This window comes from Phyllobates terribilis, unplaced genomic scaffold (assembly GCF_046119375.1).
Source record: "Phyllobates terribilis strain yellow unplaced genomic scaffold, ASM4611937v1 Scaffold_2__4_contigs__length_985480577, whole genome shotgun sequence".
Taxonomy (NCBI): domain Eukaryota; kingdom Metazoa; phylum Chordata; class Amphibia; order Anura; family Dendrobatidae; genus Phyllobates; species Phyllobates terribilis.
Window position 1 is genome coordinate 556746880 of NW_027362762.1, and position 20589 is coordinate 556767468.

The window sequence follows — 20589 nt, forward strand, 5'->3', positions numbered from 1 at the left end:
GACTTAGTCATTTTTCCGGCGTTTATCAGACTTTCAGATATTGCAAATGTCAGTGAGCGTTCCAATTTCAGTTCCAGAGTGATTCGCCCAATGAGTCCTTGATATTTAGTCGTTTTCAGCCAATTTTCTGGATTTTTGAAAATTTCACTTTTGTGTGAAAATATCCACTAAATGAGGGAATAATATGTGTGAGGGTACCCCAGGGGAGTTCCAAATGTGTGTGGGTAGAATATATATCCCACGGGGGTAAAATTGAAAAAAGTTGAAAAAAATTTTTTTTTGGACTTAGTCATTTTTCCGGCGTTTATCAGACTTTCAGATAGGGGAAATGTCAGTGAGCGTTCCGATTTCAGTTCCAGAGCGATTCGCCCAATGAGTCCTTTATATTTAGTCGTTTTCAGCCAATTTTCTGGATTTTTAAAAATTTCACTTTTTTGTGAAAATATCCACTAAATGAGGGAATAATATTTGTGAGGGTACCCCAGGAGAGTTCCAAATCTGTGTGGGTAGAATATATATGCCACGGGCGTAAAATTGAAAAAAGTTTAAAAAATTTTTTTTTTTGGACTTAGTAATTTTTCCGGCGTTTATCAGACTTTCAGATAGGGGAAATGTCAGTGAGCGTTCCGATTTCAGTTTCAGAGCGATTTGCCCAATGAGTCCTTGATATTTAGTCGTTTTCAGCCAATTTTCTGGATTTTTGAAAATGTCACTTTTTTGTGAAAATATCCACTAAATGAGGGAATAATATGTGTGAGAGTTCCCCAGGAGAGTTCCAAATGTGTGTGGGTAGAATATATATCCCACGGGGGTAAAATTGAAAAAAGTTGAAAAAATTTTTTTTTTGGACTGAGTCATTTTTCCGGCGTTTATCAGACTTTCAGATAGGGCAAATGTCAGTGAGCGTTCCGATTTCAGTTCCAGAGCGATTCGACCAATGAGTCCTTGATATTTAGTGGTTTTCAGCCAATTTTCTGGATTTTTGAAAATTTCACTTTTTTGTGAAAATATCCACTAAATGAGGGAATAATATGTGTGAGGGTTCCCCTGGAGAGTTCCAAATGTGTGTGGGCAGAATATATATCCCACGCGGGTAAGATTGAAGAAAGTTTAAAAAAATTTTTTTTTGGACTTAGTCATTTTTCCGGCGTTTATCAGACTTTCAGATATTGCAAATGTCAGTGAGCGTTCCGATTTCAGTTCCAGAGTGATTCGCCCAATGAGTCCTTGATATTTAGTCGTTTTCAGCCAATTTTCTGGATTTTTGAAAATTTCACTTTTGTGTGAAAATATCCACTAAATGAGGGAATAATATGTGTGAGGGTACCCCAGGGGAGTTCCAAATCTGTGTGGGTAGAATATATATCCCACGGGCGTAAAATTGAAAAAAGTTGAAAAAAATTTTTTTTTGGACTTAGTCATTTTTCCGGCGTTTATCAGACTTTCAGATAGGGGAAATGTCAGTGAGCGTTCTGATTTCAGTTCCAGAGCGATTCGCCCAATGAGTCCTTTATATTTAGTCGTTTTCAGCCAATTTTCTGGATTTTTAAAAATTTCACTTTTTTGTGAAAATATCCACTAAATGGGGGAATAATATTTGTGAGGGTACCCCAGGAGAGTTCCAAATCTGTGTGGGTAGAATATATATGCCACGGGCGTAAAATTGAAAAAAGTTTAAAAAAATTTTTTTTTTTGGACTTAGTAATTTTTCCGGCGTTTATCAGACTTTCAGATAGGGGAAATGTCAGTGAGCGTTCCGATTTCAGTTTCAGAGCGATTTGCCCAATGAGTCCTTGATATTTAGTCGTTTTCAGCCAATTTTCTGGATTTTTGAAAATGTCACTTTTTTGTGAAAATATCCACTAAATGAGGGAATAATATGTGTGAGAGTTCCCCAGGAGAGTTCCAAATGTGTGTGGGTAGAATATATATCCCACGGGGGTAAAATTGAAAAAAGTTGAAAAAATTTTTTTTTGGACTTAGTCATTTTTCCGGCGTTTATCAGACTTTCAGATAGGGCAAATGTCAGTGAGCGTTCCGATTTCAGTTCCAGAGCGATTCGCCCAATGAGTCCTTGATATTTAGTCGTTTTCAGCCAATTTTCTGGATTTTTGAAAATTTCACTTTTTTGTGAAAATATCCACTAAATGAGGGAATAATATGTGTGACGGTACCCCAGGAGAGTTCCAAATGTGTGTGGTTAGAATATATGTCCCACGGGGGTAAAATTGAAAAAAGTTGAAAATTTTTTTTTTTGGACTTAGTCATTTTTCCGCGCGTTTAACAGACTTTCAGATAGGGCAAATGTCAGTGAGCATTCCGATTTCAGTTCAAGGGCGATTCGCCCAATGAGTCTTTGATATTTAGTGGTTTTCAGCCAATTTTCTGGATTTTTGAAAATTTCACTTTTTTGTGAAAATATCCACTAAATGAGAGAATAATATGTGTGAGGGTACCCCAGGAGAGTTCCAAATGTGTGTGGGTAGAATATATATCCCACGGGGGTAAAATTGAAAAAAGTTGAAAAAAAATTTTTTTTGGACTTAGTCATTTTTCCGGCGTTTATCAGACTTTCAGATAGGGCAAATGTCAGTGAGCGTTCCGATTTCAGTTCCAGAGCGATTCGCCCAATGAGTCCTTGATATTTAGTCGTTTTCAGCCAATTTTCTGGATTTTTGAAAATTTCACTTTTTTGTGAAAATATCCACTAAATGAGGGAATAATATGTGTGACGGTACCCCAGGAGTGTTCCAAATGTGTGTGGGTAGAATATATGTCCCACGGGGGTAAAATTGAAAAAAGTTGAAAATTTTTTTTTTTGGACTTAGTCATTTTTCCGGCGTTTATCAGACTTTCAGATAGGGCAAATGTCAGTGAGCGTTCCGATTTCAGTTCCAGAGCGATTCGACCAATGAGTCCTTGATATTTAGTCGTTTTCAGCCAATTTTCTGGATTTTTGAAAATTTCACTTTTTTGTGAAAATATCCACTAAATGAGGGAATAATATGTGTGAGGGTACCCCAGGGTAGTTCCAAATGTGTGTGGGTAGAATATATATCCCACGGGGGTAAAATTGAAAAAAGTTGAAAAAAAATTTTTTTTGGACTTAGTCATTTTTCTGGCGTTTATCAGCCTTTCAGATAGGGGAAATGTCAGTGAGCGTTCCGATTTCAGTTCAAGAGCGATTCGCCCAATGAGTCTTTGATATTTAGTGGTTTTCAGCCAATTTTCTGGATTTTTGAAAATTTCACTTTTTTGTGAAAATATCCACTAAATGAGGGAATAATATGTGTGAGGGTTCCCCTGGAGAGTTCCAAATGTGTGTGGGCAGAATATATATCCCACGCGGGTAAGATTGAAGAAAGTTTAAAAAAATTTTTTTTTGGACTTAGTCATTTTTCCGGCGTTTATCAGACTTTCAGATATTGCAAATGTCAGTGAGCGTTCCGATTTCAGTTCCAGAGCGATTCGCCCAATGAGTCCTTGATATTTAGTCGTTTTCAGCCAATTTTCTGGATTTTTGAAAATTTCACTTTTTTGTGAAAATATCCACTAAATGAGGGAATAATATGTGTGACGGTACCCCAGGAGAGTTCCAAATGTGTGTGGGTAGAATATATGTCCCACGGGGGTAAAATTGAAAAAAGTTGAAAATTTTTTTTTTTGGACTTAGTCATTTTTCCGCGCGTTTAACAGACTTTCAGATAGGGCAAATGTCAGTGAGCATTCCGATTTCAGTTCAAGGGCGATTCGCCCAATGAGTCTTTGATATTTAGTGGTTTTCAGCCAATTTTCTGGATTTTTGAAAATTTCACTTTTTTGTGAAAATATCCACTAAATGAGAGAATAATATGTGTGAGGGTACCCCAGGAGAGTTCCAAATGTGTTTGGGTAGAATATATATCCCACGGGGGTAAAATTGAAAAAAGTTGAAAAAAATTTTTTTTTGGACTTAGTCATTTTTCCGGCGTTTATCAGACTTTCAGATAGGGCAAATGTCAGTGAGCATTCCGATTTCAGTTCCAGAGCGATTCGCCCAATGAGTCCTTGATATTTAGTCGTTTTCAGCCAATTTTCTGGATTTTTGAAAATTTCACTTTTGTGTGAAAATATCCACTAAATGAGGGAATAATATGTGTGAGGGTACCCCAGGGGAGTTCCAAATCTGTGTGGGTAGAATATATATCCCACGGGCGTAAAATTGAAAAAAGTTGAAAAAAATTTTTTTTTGGACTTAGTCATTTTTCCGGCGTTTATCAGACTTTCAGATAGGGGAAATGTCAGTGAGCGTTCCGATTTCAGTTCCAGAGCGATTCGCCCAATGAGTCCTTTATATTTAGTCGTTTTCAGCCAATTTTCTGGATTTTTAAAAATTTCACTTTTTTGTGAAAATATCCACTAAATGAGGGAATAATATTTGTGAGGGTACCCCAGGAGAGTTCCAAATCTGTGTGGGTAGAATATATATGCCACGGGCGTAAAATTGAAAAAAGTTTAAAAAAATTTTTTTTTTTGGACTTAGTAATTTTTCCGGCGTTTATCAGACTTTCAGATAGGGGAAATGTCAGTGAGCGTTCCGATTTCAGTTTCAGAGCGATTTGCCCAATGAGTCCTTGATATTTAGTCGTTTTCAGCCAATTTTCTGGATTTTTGAAAATGTCACTTTTTTGTGAAAATATCCACTAAATGAGGGAATAATATGTGTGAGAGTTCCCCAGGAGAGTTCCAAATGTGTGTGGGTAGAATATATATCCCACGGGGGTAAAATTGAAAAAAGTTGAAAAAATTTTTTTTTGGACTTAGTCATTTTTCCGGCGTTTATCAGACTTTCAGATAGGGCAAATGTCAGTGAGCGTTCCGATTTCAGTTCCAGAGCGATTCGCCCAATGAGTCCTTGATATTTAGTCGTTTTCAGCCAATTTTCTGGATTTTTGAAAATTTCACTTTTTTGTGAAAATATCCACTAAATGAGGGAATAATATGTGTGACGGTACCCCAGGAGAGTTCCAAATGTGTGTGGGTAGAATATATGTCCCACGGGGGTAAAATTGAAAAAAGTTGAAAATTTTTTTTTTTGGACTTAGTCATTTTTCCGCGCGTTTAACAGACTTTCAGATAGGGCAAATGTCAGTGAGCATTCCGATTTCAGTTCAAGGGCGATTCGCCCAATGAGTCTTTGATATTTAGTGGTTTTCAGCCAATTTTCTGGATTTTTGAAAATTTCACTTTTTTGTGAAAATATCCACTAAATGAGAGAATAATATGTGTGAGGGTACCCCAGGAGAGTTCCAAATGTGTGTGGGTAGAATATATATCTCACGGGGGTAAAATTGAAAAAAGTTTAAAAAAATTTTTTTTTTAGACTTAGTCATTTTTCCGGCGTTTATCAGCCTTTCAGATAGGGGAAATGTCAGTGAGCATTCCGATTTCAGTTCAAGAGCGATTCGCCCAATGAGTCTTTGATATTTAGTGGTTTTCAGCCAATTTTCTGGATTTTTGAAAATTTCACTTTTTTGTGAAAATATCCACTAAATGAGGGAATAATATGTGTGAGGGTTCCCCTGGAGAGTTCCAAATGTGTGTGGGCAGAATATATATCCCACGCGGGTAAGATTGAAAAAAGTTTAAAAAAATTTTTTTTTGGACTTAGTCATTTTTCCGGCGTTTATCAGACTTTCAGATATTGCAAATGTCAGTGAGCGTTCCAATTTCAGTTCCAGAGTGATTCGCCCAATGAGTCCTTGATATTTAGTCGTTTTCAGCCAATTTTCTGGATTTTTGAAAATTTCACTTTTGTGTGAAAATATCCACTAAATGAGGGAATAATATGTGTGAGGGTACCCCAGGGGAGTTCCAAATGTGTGTGGGTAGAATATATATCCCACGGGGGTAAAATTGAAAAAAGTTGAAAAAAATTTTTTTTTGGACTTAGTCATTTTTCCGGCGTTTATCAGACTTTCAGATAGGGGAAATGTCAGTGAGCGTTCCGATTTCAGTTCCAGAGCGATTCGCCCAATGAGTCCTTTATATTTAGTCGTTTTCAGCCAATTTTCTGGATTTTTAAAAATTTCACTTTTTTGTGAAAATATCCACTAAATGAGGGAATAATATTTGTGAGGGTACCCCAGGAGAGTTCCAAATCTGTGTGGGTAGAATATATATGCCACGGGCGTAAAATTGAAAAAAGTTTAAAAAATTTTTTTTTTTGGACTTAGTAATTTTTCCGGCGTTTATCAGACTTTCAGATAGGGGAAATGTCAGTGAGCGTTCCGATTTCAGTTTCAGAGCGATTTGCCCAATGAGTCCTTGATATTTAGTCGTTTTCAGCCAATTTTCTGGATTTTTGAAAATGTCACTTTTTTGTGAAAATATCCACTAAATGAGGGAATAATATGTGTGAGAGTTCCCCAGGAGAGTTCCAAATGTGTGTGGGTAGAATATATATCCCACGGGGGTAAAATTGAAAAAAGTTGAAAAAATTTTTTTTTTGGACTGAGTCATTTTTCCGGCGTTTATCAGACTTTCAGATAGGGCAAATGTCAGTGAGCGTTCCGATTTCAGTTCCAGAGCGATTCGACCAATGAGTCCTTGATATTTAGTGGTTTTCAGCCAATTTTCTGGATTTTTGAAAATTTCACTTTTTTGTGAAAATATCCACTAAATGAGGGAATAATATGTGTGAGGGTTCCCCTGGAGAGTTCCAAATGTGTGTGGGCAGAATATATATCCCACGCGGGTAAGATTGAAGAAAGTTTAAAAAAATTTTTTTTTGGACTTAGTCATTTTTCCGGCGTTTATCAGACTTTCAGATATTGCAAATGTCAGTGAGCGTTCCGATTTCAGTTCCAGAGTGATTCGCCCAATGAGTCCTTGATATTTAGTCGTTTTCAGCCAATTTTCTGGATTTTTGAAAATTTCACTTTTGTGTGAAAATATCCACTAAATGAGGGAATAATATGTGTGAGGGTACCCCAGGGGAGTTCCAAATCTGTGTGGGTAGAATATATATCCCACGGGCGTAAAATTGAAAAAAGTTGAAAAAAATTTTTTTTTGGACTTAGTCATTTTTCCGGCGTTTATCAGACTTTCAGATAGGGGAAATGTCAGTGAGCGTTCTGATTTCAGTTCCAGAGCGATTCGCCCAATGAGTCCTTTATATTTAGTCGTTTTCAGCCAATTTTCTGGATTTTTAAAAATTTCACTTTTTTGTGAAAATATCCACTAAATGGGGGAATAATATTTGTGAGGGTACCCCAGGAGAGTTCCAAATCTGTGTGGGTAGAATATATATGCCACGGGCGTAAAATTGAAAAAAGTTTAAAAAAATTTTTTTTTTTGGACTTAGTAATTTTTCCGGCGTTTATCAGACTTTCAGATAGGGGAAATGTCAGTGAGCGTTCCGATTTCAGTTTCAGAGCGATTTGCCCAATGAGTCCTTGATATTTAGTCGTTTTCAGCCAATTTTCTGGATTTTTGAAAATGTCACTTTTTTGTGAAAATATCCACTAAATGAGGGAATAATATGTGTGAGAGTTCCCCAGGAGAGTTCCAAATGTGTGTGGGTAGAATATATATCCCACGGGGGTAAAATTGAAAAAAGTTGAAAAAATTTTTTTTTGGACTTAGTCATTTTTCCGGCGTTTATCAGACTTTCAGATAGGGCAAATGTCAGTGAGCGTTCCGATTTCAGTTCCAGAGCGATTCGCCCAATGAGTCCTTGATATTTAGTCGTTTTCAGCCAATTTTCTGGATTTTTGAAAATTTCACTTTTTTGTGAAAATATCCACTAAATGAGGGAATAATATGTGTGACGGTACCCCAGGAGAGTTCCAAATGTGTGTGGTTAGAATATATGTCCCACGGGGGTAAAATTGAAAAAAGTTGAAAATTTTTTTTTTTGGACTTAGTCATTTTTCCGCGCGTTTAACAGACTTTCAGATAGGGCAAATGTCAGTGAGCATTCCGATTTCAGTTCAAGGGCGATTCGCCCAATGAGTCTTTGATATTTAGTGGTTTTCAGCCAATTTTCTGGATTTTTGAAAATTTCACTTTTTTGTGAAAATATCCACTAAATGAGAGAATAATATGTGTGAGGGTACCCCAGGAGAGTTCCAAATGTGTGTGGGTAGAATATATATCCCACGGGGGTAAAATTGAAAAAAGTTGAAAAAAAATTTTTTTTGGACTTAGTCATTTTTCCGGCGTTTATCAGACTTTCAGATAGGGCAAATGTCAGTGAGCGTTCCGATTTCAGTTCCAGAGCGATTCGCCCAATGAGTCCTTGATATTTAGTCGTTTTCAGCCAATTTTCTGGATTTTTGAAAATTTCACTTTTTTGTGAAAATATCCACTAAATGAGGGAATAATATGTGTGACGGTACCCCAGGAGTGTTCCAAATGTGTGTGGGTAGAATATATGTCCCACGGGGGTAAAATTGAAAAAAGTTGAAAATTTTTTTTTTTGGACTTAGTCATTTTTCCGGCGTTTATCAGACTTTCAGATAGGGCAAATGTCAGTGAGCGTTCCGATTTCAGTTCCAGAGCGATTCGACCAATGAGTCCTTGATATTTAGTCGTTTTCAGCCAATTTTCTGGATTTTTGAAAATTTCACTTTTTTGTGAAAATATCCACTAAATGAGGGAATAATATGTGTGAGGGTACCCCAGGGTAGTTCCAAATGTGTGTGGGTAGAATATATATCCCACGGGGGTAAAATTGAAAAAAGTTGAAAAAAAATTTTTTTTGGACTTAGTCATTTTTCTGGCGTTTATCAGCCTTTCAGATAGGGGAAATGTCAGTGAGCGTTCCGATTTCAGTTCAAGAGCGATTCGCCCAATGAGTCTTTGATATTTAGTGGTTTTCAGCCAATTTTCTGGATTTTTGAAAATTTCACTTTTTTGTGAAAATATCCACTAAATGAGGGAATAATATGTGTGAGGGTTCCCCTGGAGAGTTCCAAATGTGTGTGGGCAGAATATATATCCCACGCGGGTAAGATTGAAGAAAGTTTAAAAAAATTTTTTTTTGGACTTAGTCATTTTTCCGGCGTTTATCAGACTTTCAGATATTGCAAATGTCAGTGAGCGTTCCGATTTCAGTTCCAGAGCGATTCGCCCAATGAGTCCTTGATATTTAGTCGTTTTCAGCCAATTTTCTGGATTTTTGAAAATTTCACTTTTTTGTGAAAATATCCACTAAATGAGGGAATAATATGTGTGACGGTACCCCAGGAGAGTTCCAAATGTGTGTGGGTAGAATATATGTCCCACGGGGGTAAAATTGAAAAAAGTTGAAAATTTTTTTTTTTGGACTTAGTCATTTTTCCGCGCGTTTAACAGACTTTCAGATAGGGCAAATGTCAGTGAGCATTCCGATTTCAGTTCAAGGGCGATTCGCCCAATGAGTCTTTGATATTTAGTGGTTTTCAGCCAATTTTCTGGATTTTTGAAAATTTCACTTTTTTGTGAAAATATCCACTAAATGAGAGAATAATATGTGTGAGGGTACCCCAGGAGAGTTCCAAATGTGTGTGGGTAGAATATATATCCCACGGGGGTAAAATTGAAAAAAGTTGAAAAAAATTTTTTTTTGGACTTAGTCATTTTTCCGGCGTTTATCAGACTTTCAGATAGGGCAAATGTCAGTGAGCATTCCGATTTCAGTTCCAGAGCGATTCGCCCAATGAGTCCTTGATATTTAGTCGTTTTCAGCCAATTTTCTGGATTTTTGAAAATTTCACTTTTGTGTGAAAATATCCACTAAATGAGGGAATAATATGTGTGAGGGTACCCCAGGGGAGTTCCAAATCTGTGTGGGTAGAATATATATCCCACGGGCGTAAAATTGAAAAAAGTTGAAAAAAATTTTTTTTTGGACTTAGTCATTTTTCCGGCGTTTATCAGACTTTCAGATAGGGGAAATGTCAGTGAGCGTTCCGATTTCAGTTCCAGAGCGATTCGCCCAATGAGTCCTTTATATTTAGTCGTTTTCAGCCAATTTTCTGGATTTTTAAAAATTTCACTTTTTTGTGAAAATATCCACTAAATGAGGGAATAATATTTGTGAGGGTACCCCAGGAGAGTTCCAAATCTGTGTGGGTAGAATATATATGCCACGGGCGTAAAATTGAAAAAAGTTTAAAAAAATTTTTTTTTTTGGACTTAGTAATTTTTCCGGCGTTTATCAGACTTTCAGATAGGGGAAATGTCAGTGAGCGTTCCGATTTCAGTTTCAGAGCGATTTGCCCAATGAGTCCTTGATATTTAGTCGTTTTCAGCCAATTTTCTGGATTTTTGAAAATGTCACTTTTTTGTGAAAATATCCACTAAATGAGGGAATAATATGTGTGAGAGTTCCCCAGGAGAGTTCCAAATGTGTGTGGGTAGAATATATATCCCACGGGGGTAAAATTGAAAAAAGTTGAAAAAATTTTTTTTTGGACTTAGTCATTTTTCCGGCGTTTATCAGACTTTCAGATAGGGCAAATGTCAGTGAGCGTTCCGATTTCAGTTCCAGAGCGATTCGCCCAATGAGTCCTTGATATTTAGTCGTTTTCAGCCAATTTTCTGGATTTTTGAAAATTTCACTTTTTTGTGAAAATATCCACTAAATGAGGGAATAATATGTGTGACGGTACCCCAGGAGAGTTCCAAATGTGTGTGGGTAGAATATATATCCCACGGGGGTAAAATTGAAAAAAGTTGAAAAAAAATTTTTTTTGGACTTAGTCATTTTTCCGGCGTTTATCAGACTTTCAGATAGGGCAAATGTCAGTGAGCGTTCCGATTTCAGTTCCAGAGCGATTCGCCCAATGAGTCCTTGATATTTAGTCGTTTTCAGCCAATTTTCTGGATTTTTGAAAATTTCACTTTTTTGTGAAAATATCCACTAAATGAGGGAATAATATGTGTGACGGTACCCCAGGAGAGTTCCAAATGTGTGTGGTTAGAATATATGTCCCACGGGGGTAAAATTGAAAAAAGTTGAAAATTTTTTTTTTTGGACTTAGTCATTTTTCCGCGCGTTTAACAGACTTTCAGATAGGGCAAATGTCAGTGAGCATTCCGATTTCAGTTCAAGGGCGATTCGCCCAATGAGTCTTTGATATTTAGTGGTTTTCAGCCAATTTTCTGGATTTTTGAAAATTTCACTTTTTTGTGAAAATATCCACTAAATGAGAGAATAATATGTGTGAGGGTACCCCAGGAGAGTTCCAAATGTGTGTGGGTAGAATATATATCCCACGGGGGTAAAATTGAAAAAAGTTGAAAAAAAATTTTTTTTGGACTTAGTCATTTTTCCGGCGTTTATCAGACTTTCAGATAGGGCAAATGTCAGTGAGCGTTCCGATTTCAGTTCCAGAGCGATTCGCCCAATGAGTCCTTGATATTTAGTCGTTTTCAGCCAATTTTCTGGATTTTTGAAAATTTCACTTTTTTGTGAAAATATCCACTAAATGAGGGAATAATATGTGTGACGGTACCCCAGGAGTGTTCCAAATGTGTGTGGGTAGAATATATGTCCCACGGGGGTAAAATTGAAAAAAGTTGAAAATTTTTTTTTTTGGACTTAGTCATTTTTCCGGCGTTTATCAGACTTTCAGATAGGGCAAATGTCAGTGAGCGTTCCGATTTCAGTTCCAGAGCGATTCGACCAATGAGTCCTTGATATTTAGTCGTTTTCAGCCAATTTTCTGGATTTTTGAAAATTTCACTTTTTTGTGAAAATATCCACTAAATGAGGGAATAATATGTGTGAGGGTACCCCAGGGTAGTTCCAAATGTGTGTGGGTAGAATATATATCCCACGGGGGTAAAATTGAAAAAAGTTGAAAAAAAATTTTTTTTGGACTTAGTCATTTTTCTGGCGTTTATCAGCCTTTCAGATAGGGGAAATGTCAGTGAGCGTTCCGATTTCAGTTCAAGAGCGATTCGCCCAATGAGTCTTTGATATTTAGTGGTTTTCAGCCAATTTTCTGGATTTTTGAAAATTTCACTTTTTTGTGAAAATATCCACTAAATGAGGGAATAATATGTGTGAGGGTTCCCCTGGAGAGTTCCAAATGTGTGTGGGCAGAATATATATCCCACGCGGGTAAGATTGAAGAAAGTTTAAAAAAATTTTTTTTTGGACTTAGTCATTTTTCCGGCGTTTATCAGACTTTCAGATATTGCAAATGTCAGTGAGCGTTCCGATTTCAGTTCCAGAGTGATTCGCCCAATGAGTCCTTGATATTTAGTCGTTTTCAGCCAATTTTCTGGATTTTTGAAAATTTCACTTTTGTGTGAAAATATCCACTAAATGAGGGAATAATATGTGTGAGGGTACCCCAGGGGAGTTCCAAATCTGTGTGGGTAGAATATATATCCCACGGGCGTAAAATTGAAAAAAGTTGAAAAAAATTTTTTTTTGGACTTAGTCATTTTTCCGGCGTTTATCAGACTTTCAGATAGGGGAAATGTCAGTGAGCGTTCCGATTTCAGTTCCAGAGCGATTCGCCCAATGAGTCCTTTATATTTAGTCGTTTTCAGCCAATTTTCTGGATTTTTAAAAATTTCACTTTTTTGTGAAAATATCCACTAAATGAGGGAATAATATTTGTGAGGGTACCCCAGGAGAGTTCCAAATCTGTGTGGGTAGAATATATATGCCACGGGCGTAAAATTGAAAAAAGTTTAAAAAAATTTTTTTTTTGGACTTAGTAATTTTTCCGGCGTTTATCAGACTTTCAGATAGGGCAAATGTCAGTGAGCGTTCCGATTTCAGTTCCAGAGCGATTCGCCCAATGAGTCCTTGATATTTAGTCGTTTTCAGCCAATTTTCTGGATTTTTGAAAATTTCACTTTTTTGTGAAAATATCCACTAAATGAGGGAATAATATGTGTGACGGTACCCCAGGAGAGTTCCAAATGTGTGTGGGTAGAATATATGTCCCACGGGGGTAAAATTGAAAAAAGTTGAAAATTTTTTTTTTTGGACTTAGTCATTTTTCCGCGCGTTTAACAGACTTTCAGATAGGGCAAATGTCAGTGAGCATTCCGATTTCAGTTCAAGGGCGATTCGCCCAATGAGTCTTTGATATTTAGTGGTTTTCAGCCAATTTTCTGGATTTTTGAAAATTTCACTTTTTTGTGAAAATATCCACTAAATGAGGGAATAATATGTGTGAGGGTACCCCAGGAGAGTTCCAAATGTGTGTGGGTAGAATATATATCCCACGGGGGTAAAATTGAAAAAAGTTGAAAAAAAATTTTTTTTGGACTTAGTCATTTTTCCGGCGTTTATCAGACTTTCAGATAGGGCAAATGTCAGTGAGCATTCCGATTTCAGTTCCAGAGCGATTCGCCCAATGAGTCCTTGATATTTAGTCGTTTTCAGCCAATTTTCTGGATTTTTGAAAATTTCACTTTTGTGTGAAAATATCCACTAAATGAGGGAATAATATGTGTGAGGGTACCCCAGGGGAGTTCCAAATCTGTGTGGGTAGAATATATATCCCACGGGCGTAAAATTGAAAAAAGTTGAAAAAAATTTTTTTTTGGACTTAGTCATTTTTCCGGCGTTTATCAGACTTTCAGATAGGGGAAATGTCAGTGAGCGTTCCGATTTCAGTTCCAGAGCGATTCGCCCAATGAGTCCTTTATATTTAGTCGTTTTCAGCCAATTTTCTGGATTTTTAAAAATTTCACTTTTTTGTGAAAATATCCACTAAATGAGGGAATAATATTTGTGAGGGTACCCCAGGAGAGTTCCAAATCTGTGTGGGTAGAATATATATGCCACGGGCGTAAAATTGAAAAAAGTTTAAAAAAATTTTTTTTTTTGGACTTAGTAATTTTTCCGGCGTTTATCAGACTTTCAGATAGGGGAAATGTCAGTGAGCGTTCCGATTTCAGTTTCAGAGCGATTTGCCCAATGAGTCCTTGATATTTAGTCGTTTTCAGCCAATTTTCTGGATTTTTGAAAATGTCACTTTTTTGTGAAAATATCCACTAAATGAGGGAATAATATGTGTGAGAGTTCCCCAGGAGAGTTCCAAATGTGTGTGGGTAGAATATATATCCCACGGGGGTAAAATTGAAAAAAGTTGAAAAAATTTTTTTTTGGACTTAGTCATTTTTCCGGCGTTTATCAGACTTTCAGATAGGGCAAATGTCAGTGAGCGTTCCGATTTCAGTTCCAGAGCGATTCGCCCAATGAGTCCTTGATATTTAGTCGTTTTCAGCCAATTTTCTGGATTTTTGAAAATTTCACTTTTTTGTGAAAATATCCACTAAATGAGGGAATAATATGTGTGACGGTACCCCAGGAGAGTTCCAAATGTGTGTGGGTAGAATATATGTCCCACGGGGGTAAAATTGAAAAAAGTTGAAAATTTTTTTTTTTGGACTTAGTCATTTTTCCGCGCGTTTAACAGACTTTCAGATAGGGCAAATGTCAGTGAGCATTCCGATTTCAGTTCAAGGGCGATTCGCCCAATGAGTCTTTGATATTTAGTGGTTTTCAGCCAATTTTCTGGATTTTTGAAAATTTCACTTTTTTGTGAAAATATCCACTAAATGAGAGAATAATATGTGTGAGGGTACCCCAGGAGAGTTCCAAATGTGTGTGGGTAGAATATATATCCCACGGGGGTAAAATTGAAAAAAGTTGAAAAAAAATTTTTTTTGGACTTAGTAATTTTTCCGGCGTTTATCAGACTTTCAGATAGGGCAAATGTCAGTGAGCGTTCCGATTTCAGTTCCAGAGCGATTCGCCCAATGAGTCCTTGATATTTAGTCGTTTTCAGCCAATTTTCTGGATTTTTGAAAATTTCACTTTTTTGTGAAAATATCCACTAAATGAGGGAATAATATGTGTGACGGTACCCCAGGAGAGTTCCAAATGTGTGTGGGTAGAATATATGTCCCACGGGGGTAAAATTGAAAAAAGTTGAAAATTTTTTTTTTTGGACTTAGTCATTTTTCCGGCGTTTATCAGACTTTCAGATAGGGCAAATGTCAGTGAGCGTTCCGATTTCAGTTCCAGAGCGATTCGACCAATGAGTCCTTGATATTTAGTCGTTTTCAGCCAATTTTCTGGATTTTTGAAAATTTCACTTTTTTGTGAAAATATCCACTAAATGAGGGAATAATATGTGTGAGGGTACCCCAGGGTAGTTCCAAATGTGTGTGGGTAGAATATATATCCCACGGGGGTAAAATTGAAAAAAGTTGAAAAAAAATTTTTTTTGGACTTAGTCATTTTTCTGGCGTTTATCAGCCTTTCAGATAGGGGAAATGTCAGTGAGCGTTCCGATTTCAGTTCAAGAGCGATTCGCCCAATGAGTCTTTGATATTTAGTGGTTTTCAGCCAATTTTCTGGATTTTTGAAAATTTCACTTTTTTGTGAAAATATCCACTAAATGAGGGAATAATATGTGTGAGGGTTCCCCTGGAGAGTTCCAAATGTGTGTGGGCAGAATATATATCCCACGCGGGTAAGATTGAAGAAAGTTTAAAAAAATTTTTTTTTGGACTTAGTCATTTTTCCGGCGTTTATCAGACTTTCAGATATTGCAAATGTCAGTGAGCGTTCCGATTTCAGTTCCAGAGTGATTCGCCCAATGAGTCCTTGATATTTAGTCGTTTTCAGCCAATTTTCTGGATTTTTGAAAATTTCACTTTTGTGTGAAAATATCCACTAAATGAGGGAATAATATGTGTGAGGGTACCCCAGGGGAGTTCCAAATCTGTGTGGGTAGAATATATATCCCACGGGCGTAAAATTGAAAAAAGTTGAAAAAAATTTTTTTTTGGACTTAGTCATTTTTCCGGCGTTTATCAGACTTTCAGATAGGGGAAATGTCAGTGAGCGTTCCGATTTCAGTTCCAGAGCGATTCGCCCAATGAGTCCTTTATATTTAGTCGTTTTCAGCCAATTTTCTGGATTTTTAAAAATTTCACTTTTTTGTGAAAATATCCACTAAATGAGGGAATAATATTTGTGAGGGTACCCCAGGAGAGTTCCAAATCTGTGTGGGTAGAATATATATGCCACGGGCGTAAAATTGAAAAAAGTTTAAAAAAATTTTTTTTTTGGACTTAGTAATTTTTCCGGCGTTTATCAGACTTTCAGATAGGGCAAATGTCAGTGAGCGTTCCGATTTCAGTTCCAGAGCGATTCGCCCAATGAGTCCTTGATATTTAGTCGTTTTCAGCCAATTTTCTGGATTTTTGAAAATTTCACTTTTTTGTGAAAATATCCACTAAATGAGGGAATAATATGTGTGACGGTACCCCAGGAGAGTTCCAAATGTGTGTGGGTAGAATATATGTCCCACGGGGGTAAAATTGAAAAAAGTTGAAAATTTTTTTTTTTGGACTTAGTCATTTTTCCGCGCGTTTAACAGACTTTCAGATAGGGCAAATGTCAGTGAGCATTCCGATTTCAGTTCAAGGGCGATTCGCCCAATGAGTCTTTGATATTTAGTGGTTTTCAGCCAATTTTCTGGATTTTTGAAAATTTCACTTTTTTGTGAAAATATCCACTAAATGAGAGAATAATATGTGTGAGGGTACCCCAGGAGAGTTCCAAATGTGTGTGGGTAGAATATATATCCCACGGGGGTAAAATTGAAAAAAGTTGAAAAAAAATTTTTTTTGGACTTAGTCATTTTTCCGGCGTTTATCAGACTTTCAGATAGGGCAAATGTCAGTGAGCATTCCGATTTCAGTTCCAGAGCGATTCGCCCAATGAGTCCTTGATATTTAGTCGTTTTCAGCCAATTTTCTGAATTTTTGAAAATTTCACTTTTTTGTGAAAATATCCACTAAATGAGGGAATAATATGTGTGACGGTACCCCAGGAGAGTTCCAAATGTGTGTGGGTAGAATATATGTCCCACGGGGGTAAAATTGAAAAAAGTTGAAAATTTTTTTTTTTGGACTTAGTCATTTTTCCGCGCGTTTAACAGACTTTCAGATAGGGCAAATGTCAGTGAGCATTCCGATTTCAGTTCAAGGGCGATTCGCCCAATGAGTCTTTGATATTTAGTGGTTTTCAGCCAATTTTCTGGATTTTTGAAAATTTCACTTTTTTGTGAAAATATCCACTAAATGAGAGAATAATATGTGTGAGGGTACCCCAGGAGAGTTCCAAATGTGTGTGGGTAGAATATATATCCCACGGGGGTAAAATTGAAAAAAGTTGAAAAAAAATTTTTTTTGGACTTAGTCATTTTTCCGGCGTTTATCAGACTTTCAGATAGGGCAAATGTCAGTGAGCGTTCCGATTTCAGTTCCAGAGCGATTCGACCAATGAGTCTTTGATATTTAGTGGTTTTCAGCCAATTTTCTGGATTTTTGAAAATTTCACTTTTTTGTGAAAATATCCACTAAATGAGGGAATAATATGTGTGAGGGTTCCCCTGGAGAGTTCCAAATGTGTGTGGGCAGAATATATATCCCACGCGGGTAAGATTGAAAAAAGTTTAAAAAAATTTTTTTTTGGACTTAGTCATTTTTCTGGCGTTTATCAGACTTTCAGATAGGGGAAATGTCAGTGAGCGTTCCGATTTCAGTTCCAGAGCGATTCGCCCAATGAGTCCTTTATATTTAGTCGTTTTCAGCCAATTTTCTGGATTTTTAAAAATTTCACTTTTTTGTGAAAATATCCACTAAATGAGGGAATAATATGTGTGACGGTACCCCAGGAGAGTTCCAAATGTGTGTGGGTAGAATATATGTCCCACGGGGGTAAAATTGAAAAAAGTTGAAAATTTTTTTTTTTGGACTTAGTCATTTTTCCGGCGTTTATCAGACTTTCAGATAGGGCAAATGTCAGTGAGCGTTCCGATTTCAGTTCCAGAGCGATTCGACCAATGAGTCCTTGATATTTAGTCGTTTTCAGCCAATTTTCTGGATTTTTGAAAATTTCACTTTTTTGTGAAAATATCCACTAAATGAGGGAATAATATGTGTGAGGGTACCCCAGGGTAGTTCCAAATGTGTGTGGGTAGAATATATATCCCACGGGGGTAAAATTGAAAAAAGTTGAAAAAAAATTTTTTTTGGACTTAGTCATTTTTCTGGCGTTTATCAGCCTTTCAGATAGGGGAAATGTCAGTGAGCGTTCCGATTTCAGTTCAAGAGCGATTCGCCCAATGAGTCTTTGATATTTAGTGGTTTTCAGCCAATTTTCTGGATTTTTGAAAATTTCACTTTTTTGTGAAAATATCCACTAAATGAGGGAATAATATGTGTGAGGGTTCCCCTGGAGAGTTCCAAATGTGTGTGGGCAGAATATATATCCCACGCGGGTAAGATTGAAGAAAGTTTAAAAAAATTTTTTTTTGGACTTAGTCATTTTTCCGGCGTTTATCAGACTTTCAGATATTGCAAATGTCAGTGAGCGTTCCAATTTCAGTTCCAGAGTGATTCGCCCAATGAGTCCTTGATATTTAGTCGTTTTCAGCCAATTTTCTGGATTTTTGAAAATTTCACTTTTGTGTGAAAATATCCACTAAATGAGGGAATAATATGTGTGAGGGTACCCCAGGGGAGTTCCAAATCTGTGTGGGTAGAATATATATCCCACGGGCGTAAAATTGAAAAAAGTTGAAAAAAATTTTTTTTTGGACTTAGTCATTTTTCCGGCGTTTATCAGACTTTCAGATAGGGGAAATGTCAGTGAGCGTTCCGATTTCAGTTCCAGAGCGATTCGCCCAATGAGTCCTTTATATTTAGTCGTTTTCAGCCAATTTTCTGGATTTTTAAAAATTTCACTTTTTTGTGAAAATATCCACTAAATGAGGGAATAATATTTGTGAGGGTACCCCAGGAGAGTTCCAAATCTGTGTGGGTAGAATATATATGCCACGGGCGTAAAATTGAAAAAAGTTTAAAAAAATTTTTTTTTTGGACTTAGTAATTTTTCCGGCGTTTATCAGACTTTCAGATAGGGCAAATGTCAGTGAGCGTTCCGATTTCAGTTCCAGAGCGATTCGCCCAATGAGTCCTTGATATTTAGTCGTTTTCAGCTAATTTTCTGGATTTTTGAAAATTTCACTTTTTTGTGAAAATATCCACTAAATGAGGGAATAATATGTGTGACGGTACCCCAGGAGAGTTCCAAATGTGTTTGGGTAGAATATATGTCCCACGGGGGTAAAATTGAAAAAAGTTGAAAATTTTTTTTTTTGGACTTAGTCATTTTTCCGCGCGTTTAACAGACTTTCAGATAGGGCAAATGTCAGTGACCATTCCGATTTCAGTTCAAGGGCGATTCGCCCAATGAGTCTTTGATATTTAGTGGTTTTCAGCCAATTTTCTGGATTTTTGAAAATTTCACTTTTTTGTGAAAATATCCACTAAATGAGAGAATAATATGTGTGAGGGTACCCCAGGAGAGTTCCAAATGTGTGTGGGTAGAATATATATCCCACGGGGGTAAAATTGAAAAAAGTTGAAAAAAAATTTTTTTTGGACTTAGTCATTTTTCCGGCGTTTATCAGACTTTCAGATAGGGCAAATGTCAGTGAGCGTTCCGATTTCAGTTCCAGAGCGATTCGCCCAATGAGTCCTTGATATTTAGTCGTTTTCAGCCAATTTTCTGGATTTTTGAAAATTTCACTTTTTTGTGAAAATATCCACTAAATGAGGGAATAATATGTGTGACGGTACCCCAGGAGAGTTCCAAATGTGTGTGGGTAGAATATATGTCCCACGGGGGTAAAATTGAAAAAAGTTGAAAATTTTTTTTTTTGGACTTAGTCATTTTTCCGGCGTTTATCAGACTTTCAGATAGGGCAAATGTCAGTGAGCGTTCCGATTTCAGTTCCAGAGCGATTCGACCAATGAGTCTTTGATATTTAGTGGTTTTCAGCCAATTTTCTGGATTTTTGAAAATTTCACTTTTTTGTGAAAATATCCACTAAATGAGGGAATAATATGTGTGAGGGTTCCCCTGGAGAGTTCCAAATGTGTGTGGGCAGAATATATATCCCACGCGGATAAGATTGAAAAAAGTTTAAAAAAATTTTTTTTTGGACTTAGTCATTTTTCCGGCGTTTATCAGACTTTCAGATAGGGCAAATGTCAGTGAGCGTTCCGATTTCAGTTCCAGAGCGATTCGCCCAATGAGTCCTTGATATTTAGTCGTTTTCAGCCAATTTTCTGGATTTTTGAAAATTTCACTTTTTTGTGAAAATATCCACTAAATGAGGGAATAATATGTGTGACGGTACCCCAGGAGAGTTCCAAATGTGTGTGGGTAGAATATATGTCCCACGGGGGTAAAATTGAAAAAAGTTGAAAATTTTTTTTTTTGGACTTAGTCATTTTTCCGCGCGTTTAACAGACTTTCAGATAGGGCAAATGTCAGTGAGCATTCCGATTTCAGTTCAAGGGCGATTCGCCCAATGAGTCTTTGATATTTAGTGGTTTTCAGGCAATTTTCTGGATTTTTGAAAATTTCACTTTTTTGTGAAAATATCCACGAAATGAGGGAATAATATGTGTGAGGGTTCCCCTGGAGAGTTCCAAATGTGTGTGGGCAGAATATATATCCCACGGGGGTAAGATTGAAAAAAGTTGAAAAAAAATTTTTTT